This window comes from Capsicum annuum, chromosome 7, assembly GCF_002878395.1.
Source record: "Capsicum annuum cultivar UCD-10X-F1 chromosome 7, UCD10Xv1.1, whole genome shotgun sequence".
In the NCBI taxonomy this organism is placed as follows: domain Eukaryota; kingdom Viridiplantae; phylum Streptophyta; class Magnoliopsida; order Solanales; family Solanaceae; genus Capsicum; species Capsicum annuum.
In genome coordinates this window covers 24,917,279-24,929,892 of record NC_061117.1, presented here as the reverse complement: position 1 = coordinate 24,929,892, position 12,614 = coordinate 24,917,279, and the positions used below count along the sequence as shown (strand labels likewise).

The 12,614-nt window shown below is 32.7% G+C and overlaps 1 pseudogene; it reads right to left on the bottom strand.

The window, feature by feature from the left end:
• Nucleotides 1–1,634: 1,634 nt before the first annotated feature.
• LOC107846541 lies at nt 1,635–2,567 on the bottom strand (annotated as a pseudogene).
• Between the last annotated feature and the right edge of the window lie 10,047 nt (nt 2,568–12,614).

Here is a 12,614-nt window from a genome sequence, read left to right as displayed (position 1 = left end):
AGGATCCCAAAAACTTTCCTAGAGAACTTTCCCATTGGAGCTGTCTTAAAAATAGGTTTCCAATATTTAAGAGTGGTAGCTTCATTTCTCACAGCTGGTGGATATACTCTTATTTTGTGAGTTCAAGATTATAAGATTTCCATTATCTGATATTGTTACTCTTTCACTAGAATTTTGTAAAGGTTTCTCTCTATTAGCTAACCATACAACAGTTGGTGATTTTACATTAAAAATAACACCAACATAACGGTTTGTCAAAGTCTTACAACAAAAGAACCTGAATTTGAATCTTTTTTCATTGGAGATTTAAGTTTTTGAATCTCGCAGGGATTTATTGGTGTTGAATATTAATAGTTAATACTATTCGAAGCAGTTTCTATAGAAAAAAATAGAATAAGAACAGTTGTAAATAGTAAAGTAAATCTTAAAACACTTACTCGTGAAGAAAATCTAGGGTGGTTAAAAGAAGGAGACCAAAGAAGGAACATGCAAAACAAAGTGCAACAAGAAAACTGACCAACAATCTATATTCAAGCGACTCTAAAATTTAGCCTAGATTGTTGCTGTAAATGAGTATGAGTGTCCCCCCATAGAAATATTCTAGGTAAGATAGCCATAAATCTAACCTACACATGTGCATATTTTTTGAATGTTCTTCTCCAAGAAGCAGCAAATGATCTCTCAACAGAAAAATGCTAGTCCAACTTTTCTTCTCTTTAGAACCATAAGAATGTTTCATTCGAACATTCATAGTTGAAGCCTCTTTCCATATTATCTCGTAAGGTATTCCAAAATTATTTGCATCATTATCTTCAGAAGATAAAACAAGACTTCGTAACAAAATCATTTGGGTGAGCAACATTTCTCTGATGATAGAAGACTTCTTGTTACCAAGAAAAAACTATAATTGTTCCACTAGTCTAGCAGAAGATTATTAAGAGTTAACGGAAAGACATCATAAATTCAACATATCACTTTTGTAGATTTTCAAATTTATTCTTAAGGTAGATAATATTTATGAAGATTGCAATAAGACAATAAGATCTTCATACAAATAGTGGAGAAACTTAAGGCCATCAGCATATAGTTCAAGTCAACAAAGAAAAAAAAATTTTCTTTCTCCCTCTTTTTCTCTTGTCTAAAACTTCATTCTTTGAGATATAGGGGGATCAATAGTTAAATTTCAAATAGTATACCATACTGATGAAAATGAATACACAGGACTTGAAAAAACAATTAAGCTAAGTAAATGATTGGTGCCAAGCTATGGAAGTATCTACACTCAAACTGTCGGATTGGATTCTCAGAGTTTGTTATAGTCTTTAATCCAATATCCTCCACCAAAGCATCTTATTTTTTTAGCCTATGTTTCAACTAAATTCAGAAAAAGAACAAAAGGGTAGAAGTTTGATCTATTAATAGAAAGAAAATGATCTGTTATCATCCATCAATCGATCTAAATACCACTAGACAAGAACTTTTAAAATCTGGAGGAACAAGCTATAACAAAACAGACAAGAAAACATAAAAGGGTTCCTCCACGTGCCAGGTTGTCATAAAGATTCAGGCTCCAATTGCAACTAGCTGCAAGTACTGGGTAGAGAATGACCATAGAGAAATGAAAAGGGAATTGCTTAGCTGCCAGCTATAGTTGGCACTGCAAGCGGCTTTGAATCCTCAGCCTTTAAATATTAATTGTTAAGAATCTTGTTGTTGATAAAGTTATGGAGAGAAATCACACTTTGAATAAGTAAAGATAGATATATGACCAACATCATATCATTTATTTTCACTGAAAATGCTTTAACTAATTCAGTAACATTTAGATTTGGCAATAGGTTGAAGACATCCTGCAAATGGTATAGAATTTCATGGTTTAATGGGATCTTTCCATCAATGGAAAGTTCTAAATAACTCTGTATGTCTTGAAGTCTAACGTCCAATCCCTTTAAATTTGCAAGTTTACTAGTTACCTCAGTAGAAAGGGTATTGATTGTAGTATCGTTTACATCTCTTAGTAAGTGCTCAACACCAATTTCTTCAACTTTGTGAGCAACAATTTTTGAAGGTACATGCATAAACACATTCTAGCTTTTCTGAGTTGCATACTCTTTAACTTCCTCAACAACACAGTATGCCTTAGTTGGTATTCCTAGCTCCTTAGGGTGGACATCAATTATAACCAAGACTAGACTAGGGACATAGTTGTTAAAAAGCCCATGAATATTAAGGTCATTTTCATAAAGTTTGGGACGAGTGCTATACCAACCAACAACATAATCCTTTGCGCTTATTCTATGGAACATGGAAAATATTGATTCATGATAGTTATGTTTAAGAAACCAAATTCTTGGGTCCCTATAATATTCCTTAAATGGCACTGCTTAGCTATTGGTAACATCAACAGTGCCTTTGAAAGAAGTACTAAGCAAAAATCCAACAACACGCTTCCTTGAATCTCTAGCAACTCTATTGTAATGGTCCACAATACTCAGTAGCACTAGCGGATGAACTATCACTTTCTTAATTGGCTTCGATAATATTTTCTATGATTTTATTACATCCATTTTCTCCAATTTAAAAGAGCAAAGGGAAAAAAACTTGTTCTTCAAGGGAAGGTTAAAGTTCTTTTCCCAACACCGGAGCATCCTATTTCAAATTGAAAAGAGAAAAAAATCAATCCCATCTTAGATAATTCCTCAAGTTTCAACAGAAACACTAAAATGCAAAAGAAACCTTGGATTCAGCATTTACCTCCATTTTGAGGGAGTCCCTATGACCACTCTTTCCATTATGGAATACACTTAATCTATACAACAAACTGTACTAGAAGCACCAAATAAAATGGTATAGGTTCGGCCAATCCCAAAAACTTTGGTCCAAACTTTATAAATCTATTTAATATGTATAAATTAACAATTTGGAATCTAGTAACTTAAAAAGTACTATAATCTGAACCTATAGAGTTCAAATCTTGGGTATAAATTTCTTGAATTTCAATGTCTATTTTTAAGGGCATTAGAGTTTCAAGGTACTAAGCATGTTAGCATATGTTATGATTATAATTTTAATCTAAAATGGATATTGATTGTCTTGTGTATTTCTTCAATACTTATTTGTTCTTTAGTAGAGGTTTGAAATTAATTTGGATGAGAATTATGTGTAAGATAGTTGTGAGGATATTCTGAAAAATAGAACCCGACAATGGCACTACAAGTTAAAACAAAAATTTGAAAGTGCACGCTCCGTGGAAGAAGCTCGTAAAATGGAAGTTGGACAATTGACCTAAAAAAATTGAATAAGCTTTGTGATATGTGGAACGATCCAGAGCATAAGGTAATTTATATTCATGTTATTCTCATTATTTAAGTTATGATGTTTTTATTTTCTTTGTAGAAACGATGCAAAATAAATAAGATAAATCAAACTAAGCTTAAATGTAATCATTTTATGGGAACAAAGTGTTCGTAGAAACTCGTGCTAAAATAATAAGTTATACCATTTTTATTCTTTTTACTAATGACACTTTGATACTATTTAATATTCTGTTGTTTGATAAATAAGAGACTAGGTATGTAAGTTGTATCTCATTTCAATCAGATCCCACTAAATACTATTTCATATTATTTTCTTGTTAGACAGGGTGAAAGGAACATGAAGGTATATAGCCTCATAGATTGAGTTTTATGAGCATACTCATTACTCGAGTTAAAAAGGATAGTCATCTAAAGAAGATGAGAATAACTATGTAAGAAATTAATATTTTAGTAATATACCATTGCATTTGTATGATTAATATTCTTCATGTATTCTTTTTTTGTGTTATTATTTTATGCAGAACAACATGATAGATTTGGAAGCTCTATATACTTTTGGGGAGTCTTTATTGACTATTAATGAAATTGTTAATGTTGTACTTGGTACAAAGTTGGGGTACATAAAAGGTCTTGGTTATTTCCCTAAACCTAATACTACAAGGGAAACATAAAGGCGAACGGCAGAGTTAGAAGACTCCCTAAAAAAGGCAAAACAGGAAGATACTAGTGCCCAAAATGAGTTACAAAAATGATTAAATGCAGCTGAAACTGTGGTAGAAAACCAACAATCACAGATACATGATTAGCAGTTGTAGATTAAAGCATTAAATTTTTAGTTGAATACTGTAGCAGCATGCCAAGGAGAAATACTTAACAAAATGCAGCTTAATGTTAGCCCATTGCGGTCAAGGTTAGAAGTAACACAAATTTATATGATAAGTTCTATTTAATTTTTCTTTATTAAATATATAAACTATGTAGCATTTACTATCTAACTTTTTATTTTTTTAATGATGAGCAGAGAAAGAACTCCATCAGAATACTAACTTTAGGCATATTTCTATTTCACCAACTAAACCTTCATGTTTAACGAGATTTTATAGTTTATACCAAATATGTTATTTATATTATAATAGATAAGTAAATAATTTACCCTCTTAACAAATGATTTATCCAGTTTAACTGTCTTTTTGAGTTATAAAGCCTTCTTCCTTCTTCTATAATAGATTAACATGATAAGGATTACCAAAATCACACCAACTGGAAATAAAAAACTCAAGAAAATACTTTTTCCTTTTTTCCCATCTCATTTTTTCTGATTATCTGTGACTGCAAGTAATGCCTCCTAATATCTAAAGTCAATCTAACCAACTCCTATTTTTCTTCCCTTACGCATTCTATTCCTTTGACATTTAACATTACTCGAGAACCTGATCATAATTCTTGCTCTATTTGTAGCTCTTGTTTGAGAACATGCAACTTATTTCCAGTTAGATAAGCACCTTCTATTTCTCCTAATAGTTGTTGGTACACCTTCCTATTCTGTGTAGATCACTCTGAACTTTATAAGAACAATTCACTACAAAATATTTTTTGAGATAAAGGTAACATTGAATTCACACTAAAAGATTCATCATCTAACAAATAATGAATTCTTCCATAGTGTCCACCATATGCATGTTGGAATAGTTTTCCACCAGATATCCTTCCTTCTTCTATTACCAATTCCCTTCTAACTACTAAGTAATTCCAAAGTTGTTTTAGGAATTACCTAGTTGACTAACCCCCACCCTACCCCACCCGCACCTACACACAAAAAAAAACTTTTTTTTAGTTTTTTCTCTAATGGTGCCTTGAAATCTATCTTTCCCTCTAGTTTATTGACCACTAGTGTTGCTGTGTCTACCTCAAGCCTACTGCAGTTATGAAGCTCCTTTTTGGCCTCTTAACTTTTGGAACTATAGGAAATACCTTGAAAGATATACTACTCTAGCTTTTCAATATATAAAATAGGGTCTCCATATTCAAATGTGACCATTGATCTAGTTCCAAATGTGGCCCTTGGTTTACGGTGGCTTTCTTGTTTGCTTTCTAAATAGCCTCTATCTTAAATTTATTAAAACCTCAACCATGAACTCTATTTTACTATGTGCCAGATGGAGTGGTTCTTGGCTATCCTTTCTACAATATGATGGTACACTTGTGTTTTAAGTTTCTCATTGGTTGGGCTTTACTTCTCATTTAATGATGCAAAAACGTTTTCTCTTTCTCTGATAGTTGTTAAATCAACTTTGTGCTTATGCCCTATAAACTTAAGATTAGTTCCATATAGCTAGGTTAAGTAGGTAACATTGATTATATTGAAACTGTCCAGTGATGCATTTCTGTAATATCTATTTTTGATGTCTTGTTGATTTGAATAGTGTCTTAGATGTGAAACTACTTGGGAGAAAATTGACTACACAATTTTTTGTATTATTATTTGCCTTTATAGTTCATAGATAAGATTATCTAGCTTTTAATACAATTTGTTTCTCTCTTACAATCGTGCCCTCCTGCAAAAAATGCAATTCTTTCACTCTCATAGGGGCCAGGTAATTAATATCTTATGTTATGCTCGGGGATATTGGAATTTTCTTTTGGTTCCTCATAAGCTAACAAAATGTGAAATGTTTAACAAGAAGAATTATTTTGTATTTAATCGATGTATACAACTTTCTTAAAATCTTATAGAGTGGATGTTGCACTTAAAACTTACAGTCAGTGGTCTAAAATCTAAAGCTTTTGGTAAAGTCAAGTTTCTTGATAGATTCTATAATTTATGAAGTCTGAGGTGGAGTATCCTATCAGAGATGATGGATACCTTTTTTGCAACTATATATAAGGGCCTTTTTAACATAATATATGTGATGATCAATATATACTAGTTGTAAAAAAGGATCAATTAACATCTCATAGTCGTTAACGAACAAGGTATGTGCTGAATATGACTAACATAGTATGATGTTTAGTTATCCAGAAAAAACATGGGATGACAGTCAAGTTTTTAATGATTATTTGTTTTAGTGGTGGAATTATTTGGGAAGGAGAGTCTTGGAGTAACTAGTAAAGGTTCTGTCATGTTACCGGGAGCTCTTGCCATAGCTTACATCTTTTCTCTCTTCATTGCATATTTATCATCTCTAGTAGAGTGTGTGAAAAGAATGATTCAAAATGGACAACTGTAAAACCAATGAGAAAAGCCATTTGCATTAGGGATTACCCAGACTTTTATCTTTCTATCTTACATGAACAATAACAACAAAACTGATGAGGAAAAAAGGCTTGTCATTAATGTCATATCAGTTTTTACATCTAATAAAAGTTGATGTTGTAATAGATCAAGTTCATACCAAGGTTTAGTGCCAGATAAATTCTTAATTGTTAGTATTTTCATATGGGTTCATGCTGATTTTAGAAATAATGTAACTTGTGCTTGCATCATTAAAAGGGAGAATAACACCGAAAGAAATAGACTTCCTAATTTACCACTCACATTTTCTTTCATCATTTTCCTATGGAACAACAGGGGGTGTCAAAGTTACCATTCTAAATTTCCACTTCTGCACCATGTTAATTCAAGTGCGATACTGCTTTTTATTGTACAAAAATAAAGATGATATTCCAATTGCAATTGGTTTCTATGGTTAGAAGATGATGGAAAAATTCCTTGATAGAAGCTCAACTTTGGCTTATGTTAGCCCATTTTCAATGAATTGTCTTTTGACGTTTGTTAGTTTGGAGGATAGAACCTTAAGATACGTCTTTTCAGTGTCCACTGAAGTGTTCCAGTATTTGGTGTTATGAAGTCTGTGCTGAACTAATGAATTTTAAATTCATCTATGTCACCATATTATTCAACTTATACTCTAAATAAATTAAATCTTACAGTTGTAGACAAGCCGGAGAAATAAGATGAAAAGAAAGGAAAAGTACTTTTTGGAGTCTTTCATTGCAGTTGGTGTGATTCCTGTTACATGGTTATGATTTTGTCACCTTATATTGAGGAAGAGTGTCCTCTCCTCTCTTCAAATTTTCATGTTTCCTTTTTATTATTTCTCTTTTCTTCTTGCTCATTTGTTCTGTGGATGTTGAAATCTGAAAAATATCACCATCAATTATTATTTTCCTCAATTTTCCACAAGTATAAAAGTAAGAGTTGGATAAAGACTAATTGCAAGCACAACACGTTATTGATACTTTGGAAGAAACCTCTACATGTCTGTCATAGTTTAGGATAGGAGTAATATTTAGTTCTATATTTCAGTTACATTTCCTTTGTCATTGGACTTGTTTTAGCTTTATTTGCCCTGTAAGGAGATATTACCTTGGTACAATTTTAGTTTTCTTAATTTTTTGATTGTGGGTGAATTTTATCATCTAGCATGTTTTATAATTTATTTTCAATTTATTAAATTCTAATTTAAAATATAATATCAATATAAAATAATTAAGCATTTTCTTGTAATTAATGACAAGATTTTATTATCAAAGGTAATTTTTAGCAACGATTTAAACTAATTAGTCAAAATTTTGATTATATTTAGTGACAAATGTATTTGTCTCAATTTCTTCCTTTTTATTTGATACAAATTAATTTTGTATTTATGACAATCGTAATTGTCAATAATCATATTAACTTAGTAACAATTCTATATAGTTGGTAAGAAGAACTATTTTTAGGGATAAAGTGGTAGATTTAACTACGAAATTATTAACATTTATTATAATAACAAATTTGTCATTAATTAATACATTAAAGACGAAAATATTTGTTGTACACAAAAAAATTGTCATTAGTGAAGAAAATATATTTGTTTAACCACGAAATATATATAATTCTAGAGACAATTGGTGTTGTCGCTGATTGAACTAAATAATTACGGATGATAAAAAATTTTCAGTATTAATAACCTTTTAGTGACAAAAGCATATCATCAACTAAAAAAAAAAATTTTATGACAAACAAATTCGTCATAAATGTTACATATTTTGGGATGATTTTTTTTGTAGCTAATTTAATTTTTTTAGCGGCAAAGCACTAAATTGTCTTTGTATACATTTAACCAAATATCTAACCAAAACCAATCCCAATGCCAATACCAATGCCGATGCTAATACCAGTACCGACTTCATCTATACCCATAGTAGTCCGACAGAACCTCTAACCAAAATCAAAGAATATCTAGTCGGGAGATGCCCCTGACCATAGTCAAAACCAAAACCAAAGAAATAATAAAAATGAGATAAAGAAGTCCATAGCATGAAATAGGGTCTTCCAAACTATGGAAGTTCACCACTTCAGTCTGACTCAAATAATGTCCCTAAATCACCAAGTCACTGAGCAGGAGAAATGAAAGTATGGTCAGTTCCTGCATCGCATGAGAATACAACAATCATAGATGGTTAGCAGAGTGAACGCTAGAATGTAAGTTAGCAATAAAGATAAAATAGTTCCGGCAATTCAAAACCAAATCAAATACCATATGTAATAACATATATACATATAGACCATGCTGGGAAAGGGAGAAAGATTTATCATACATTTAAAACCTTAACCTGGATTATGTATCTTTACCATCATAAGTTCACCCAAGGGATATATGGGTCTAGTGTTACCCCCTGAACAGGCCCTAGTGCGTGTAGCTACATGAATCGAAGATATCATAAAAGATCGGTGATTCCCGTGTACCCCTCATGCTCCACGATACATATATACATATATAGACTTGGGGGATTCCCTTGTACCTTACAAGAACATGGTCATCAAGACCAACCCTCATGTTGGCAAACATGAGTTTCTAGTATCCGTCCTTTGGACTCACACCTTCATAGCTAGCTATCACAACCCTAATTATTGCCCAATTAAAACATTTAACACAAAACCAAACCACCAATTCCAGGAGTCAATTATTAAGGCATTATAAAGTGGTATCGTCATATCGAATAAATCTTGAAAGCAATGTCATTATCCAATACTTAGGGAATTCCCATGTATCCCACATACTCCATTATTAAAATCACTTGGGGGATTCCTGCGTACCCCATAAAGCTTTCCTTATAAGTTCCCTTAGGGATTCCTATGTACTCTACAAGGTTTTCCAAAACCATCCATAATCATTTTAACCATTTATACTATGCATTAATTTTAAGAAATAAATCAAACCAAACACTTTGGGGATTCAATTGTACCCCTAATTTAAAATCCTGTCTTTCTCATAACTACTAACCAATTTTATAGTACAGGGTTGGGATTATAACCAGTTAAAAAGTTATAAGTTTAGAAAAAGTTATCATTACCAAGTTTAACCACCAACCCATGCACCCACATATTCGAAACCATATTTAAAACAGGGAAAATCATAATTAAACATGGGAAAACATATATCAACAATAGGCATTCAAACCCCCAACCCTTGTTTCATAACCATAACAATACCATGGAAACCATAAATTAAAACATGTACTTTTAGTATAATAAAAACAAGGGAGGAGTAACATACCTTAAACACCAAGAAGTACGGAGAGAAATCACCCTTAAAATCCCTAAATTGATTAACTTGATGAAACCCTAGCTTTATCTTGAACAAAGAGTTTGAGAGAGAATTTCGGAAAACATATCATAATGATTCCCTAATGAATATTTTAAGTCGTGGGATCCAATGAGTTAAAGTGGGATATGTTTAGAGTGCCCTAGCCTTAAAAGTTGTAAGAATCTATCCTGGGTTATAAGTCGACCCATTGACTCATCACCACATCATACGACTCATAACCATGAGTCGAATCCTATACAATGAGTTTGACACACATACACTTTCCACCTTAGGACTCTATGATCCTACTCATAACCTGAACTTACAACTTATAACATATCCTCAAGGATCTTAGTGAGCCACTCGTACTTATAGAAGAATAAAGCCACTAAGTTTCATGATTTGGCTATGATCCTACCTAACGACTTAGCACTACCTTTAACAACTAATGCCCTCCAATCGTACCTAAGACAGAATCCCAAGCACCCTTCATTGGTCACTTGATCCATCAAGATACCATACGACATGTATAGTCAAGTTATAAACAAGGAAGTGAGCTCAAAGCTAAAAAATTTCCAAGGTCCAAAACTTGGGGCGTTCAATTCTCCCCCACTTGGATCATTCATCCTTGAATGATGGGATAAGGCATTGGCTAGCACTATTGGACTATATATACCTCTACTCTAACCTTTAACTAAGTTACAAAATAAGGATTTCAAGAATAACATATTCCTTAGGCATGATTATTCGGGGAGGAGAACGAGAATGGATAATTAGACTTCATGTAGTCTTCGACTTCCCAAGTAGCCTCTTCAACCTTGTGGTTCATCTATAGGACCTTTAACAAAGCTACGTCTTTAGTCCATAACCAACGAACCTGCTGATCCTAGATTTCAACTGGGACCACCTCATAAGATAAGGAGTCCAAAATACCCATATTCTCCAAGGGAACAACCACCGAAGGATCACCCATGCACTTTCTCAACATATATGTGGTCAGTACATTGGAAAGTACTGAGTATATGGAGACATGAACTATATCATGGAAATCTTGAAAATATGCTTTACAATTAAGAATATAAGTTATTTGCTAAAACATACATTAAAACTTGGGTAGATGTGAAAAACTATAAGTTATACTGAGATTTATAGACCAGGTACTGAAAATAATTCTATAATTGGGAAGCAGTAAAACATGAATATTGTATTTAAATCTCATGTAAAGTTGAACATGCTGTAATATTGGACTTAGGATCATGTATGGATACTAAATATGAAAAACATGAACATGTAAAACTGAGAATTCATGATCAATCATAAACATGTTTTTGAGATAATCTATAATCTGAAAGACTAAAATCTATATAGCTGAACAACTGAGAATTTGTACACTTGGTCAAGCAAACCTGAACAAAGATATACTAAAATACTAACTGAAACTATGGGAGTTATCATGTAATCGACATGCCCCAATCTGAGCTAATCGGTGTAGCATCCCGAATCTGGTACTCAAAACATTACACGGTGCTCATAACCCCAAAGGACCACAAGCTAACCCATGACTGATATTTGTAACTGAGCACTGAATAATATACAATCGATAAGTGGAATATTAACTATAAGTCCATAAGGTTCAAAACTGAACTAATACTGCATATAAAACAATGTCTGTAATGGGGTATAACATTACCCAAAACTGAAATAAATTGTTTGAAACATGTTGTAGTCTAAAAGACTCTAAACTGTCTAAAATCTATGGAGTTGATGGGACATGTCCCCAACTAACTCCAACTACTAAAATAAACTAAGTAGTGAAATAATAAAGTAATGATCATGTCCTTAAAGGATGAGGACTCACTGCTGACTCTGACTACTAGATTTGGAATGCAACTAGTGCTCTGGAGCTCGTGCTTCTAAACCTATGATATAAAATACCATAGCACAAATATGTCATTACATTGAATGTACTGGTATGTAAGTGAGGTAGGTTGAATGTAAAGGGTTCATATGCACGAACAATACTAACTGACTGTATACATGAACGTAAGAATACATGCATGAATATATAACTATAACTGAGGTCATGATAGGACTAAATACTAAGTTCTAACTACTAAGAATACTAACAACATGGATCTACTAATATCTAAGTTTACTAGTAACTGATAACAAAAAGATTATTTCTGAAAGTCCTGATTATAAATAACTGATCTAAGTGTTATACGTAGCTGGATAACTATATTTGACAGTCGTAAAATCTGTATAACTATCTGAGTTTTTTACTAAAATAGGTGACTGTACCTGACAGCCCTGAGTTCTGATGGAACTAGCTGAGTTCTATACTGTGTTGAGTGACTGTGTCTGACAGTCCTGATTTCTTTAGAACTGGACTGAGTTCTATTCTTAAGACTGAATCTGAAACTAAAATTTTAGGAGGTAAACATCTAATCAACATGCCCCAAATCTGAACTAGTGGGTCCAACCTATAACCTCATCTGGAAGGGTGTTAGTACCGTGCCACAGATATAGACAAGCTATGAGCAAACCCTCTCTTACAAGGATCTCTTCCATCAACCCCTCCTGTAAGGAAAACTTAAATGAGATGTATAGTTCCTAGAATCATAGGGGTACATCTCAACCTACGCTGGCTACGTAGTTTTGGAATGCATGAATTACTACTAAGGATCACACCCTCTACTGGCTCATAGTGTGTGTCCTTATTCCT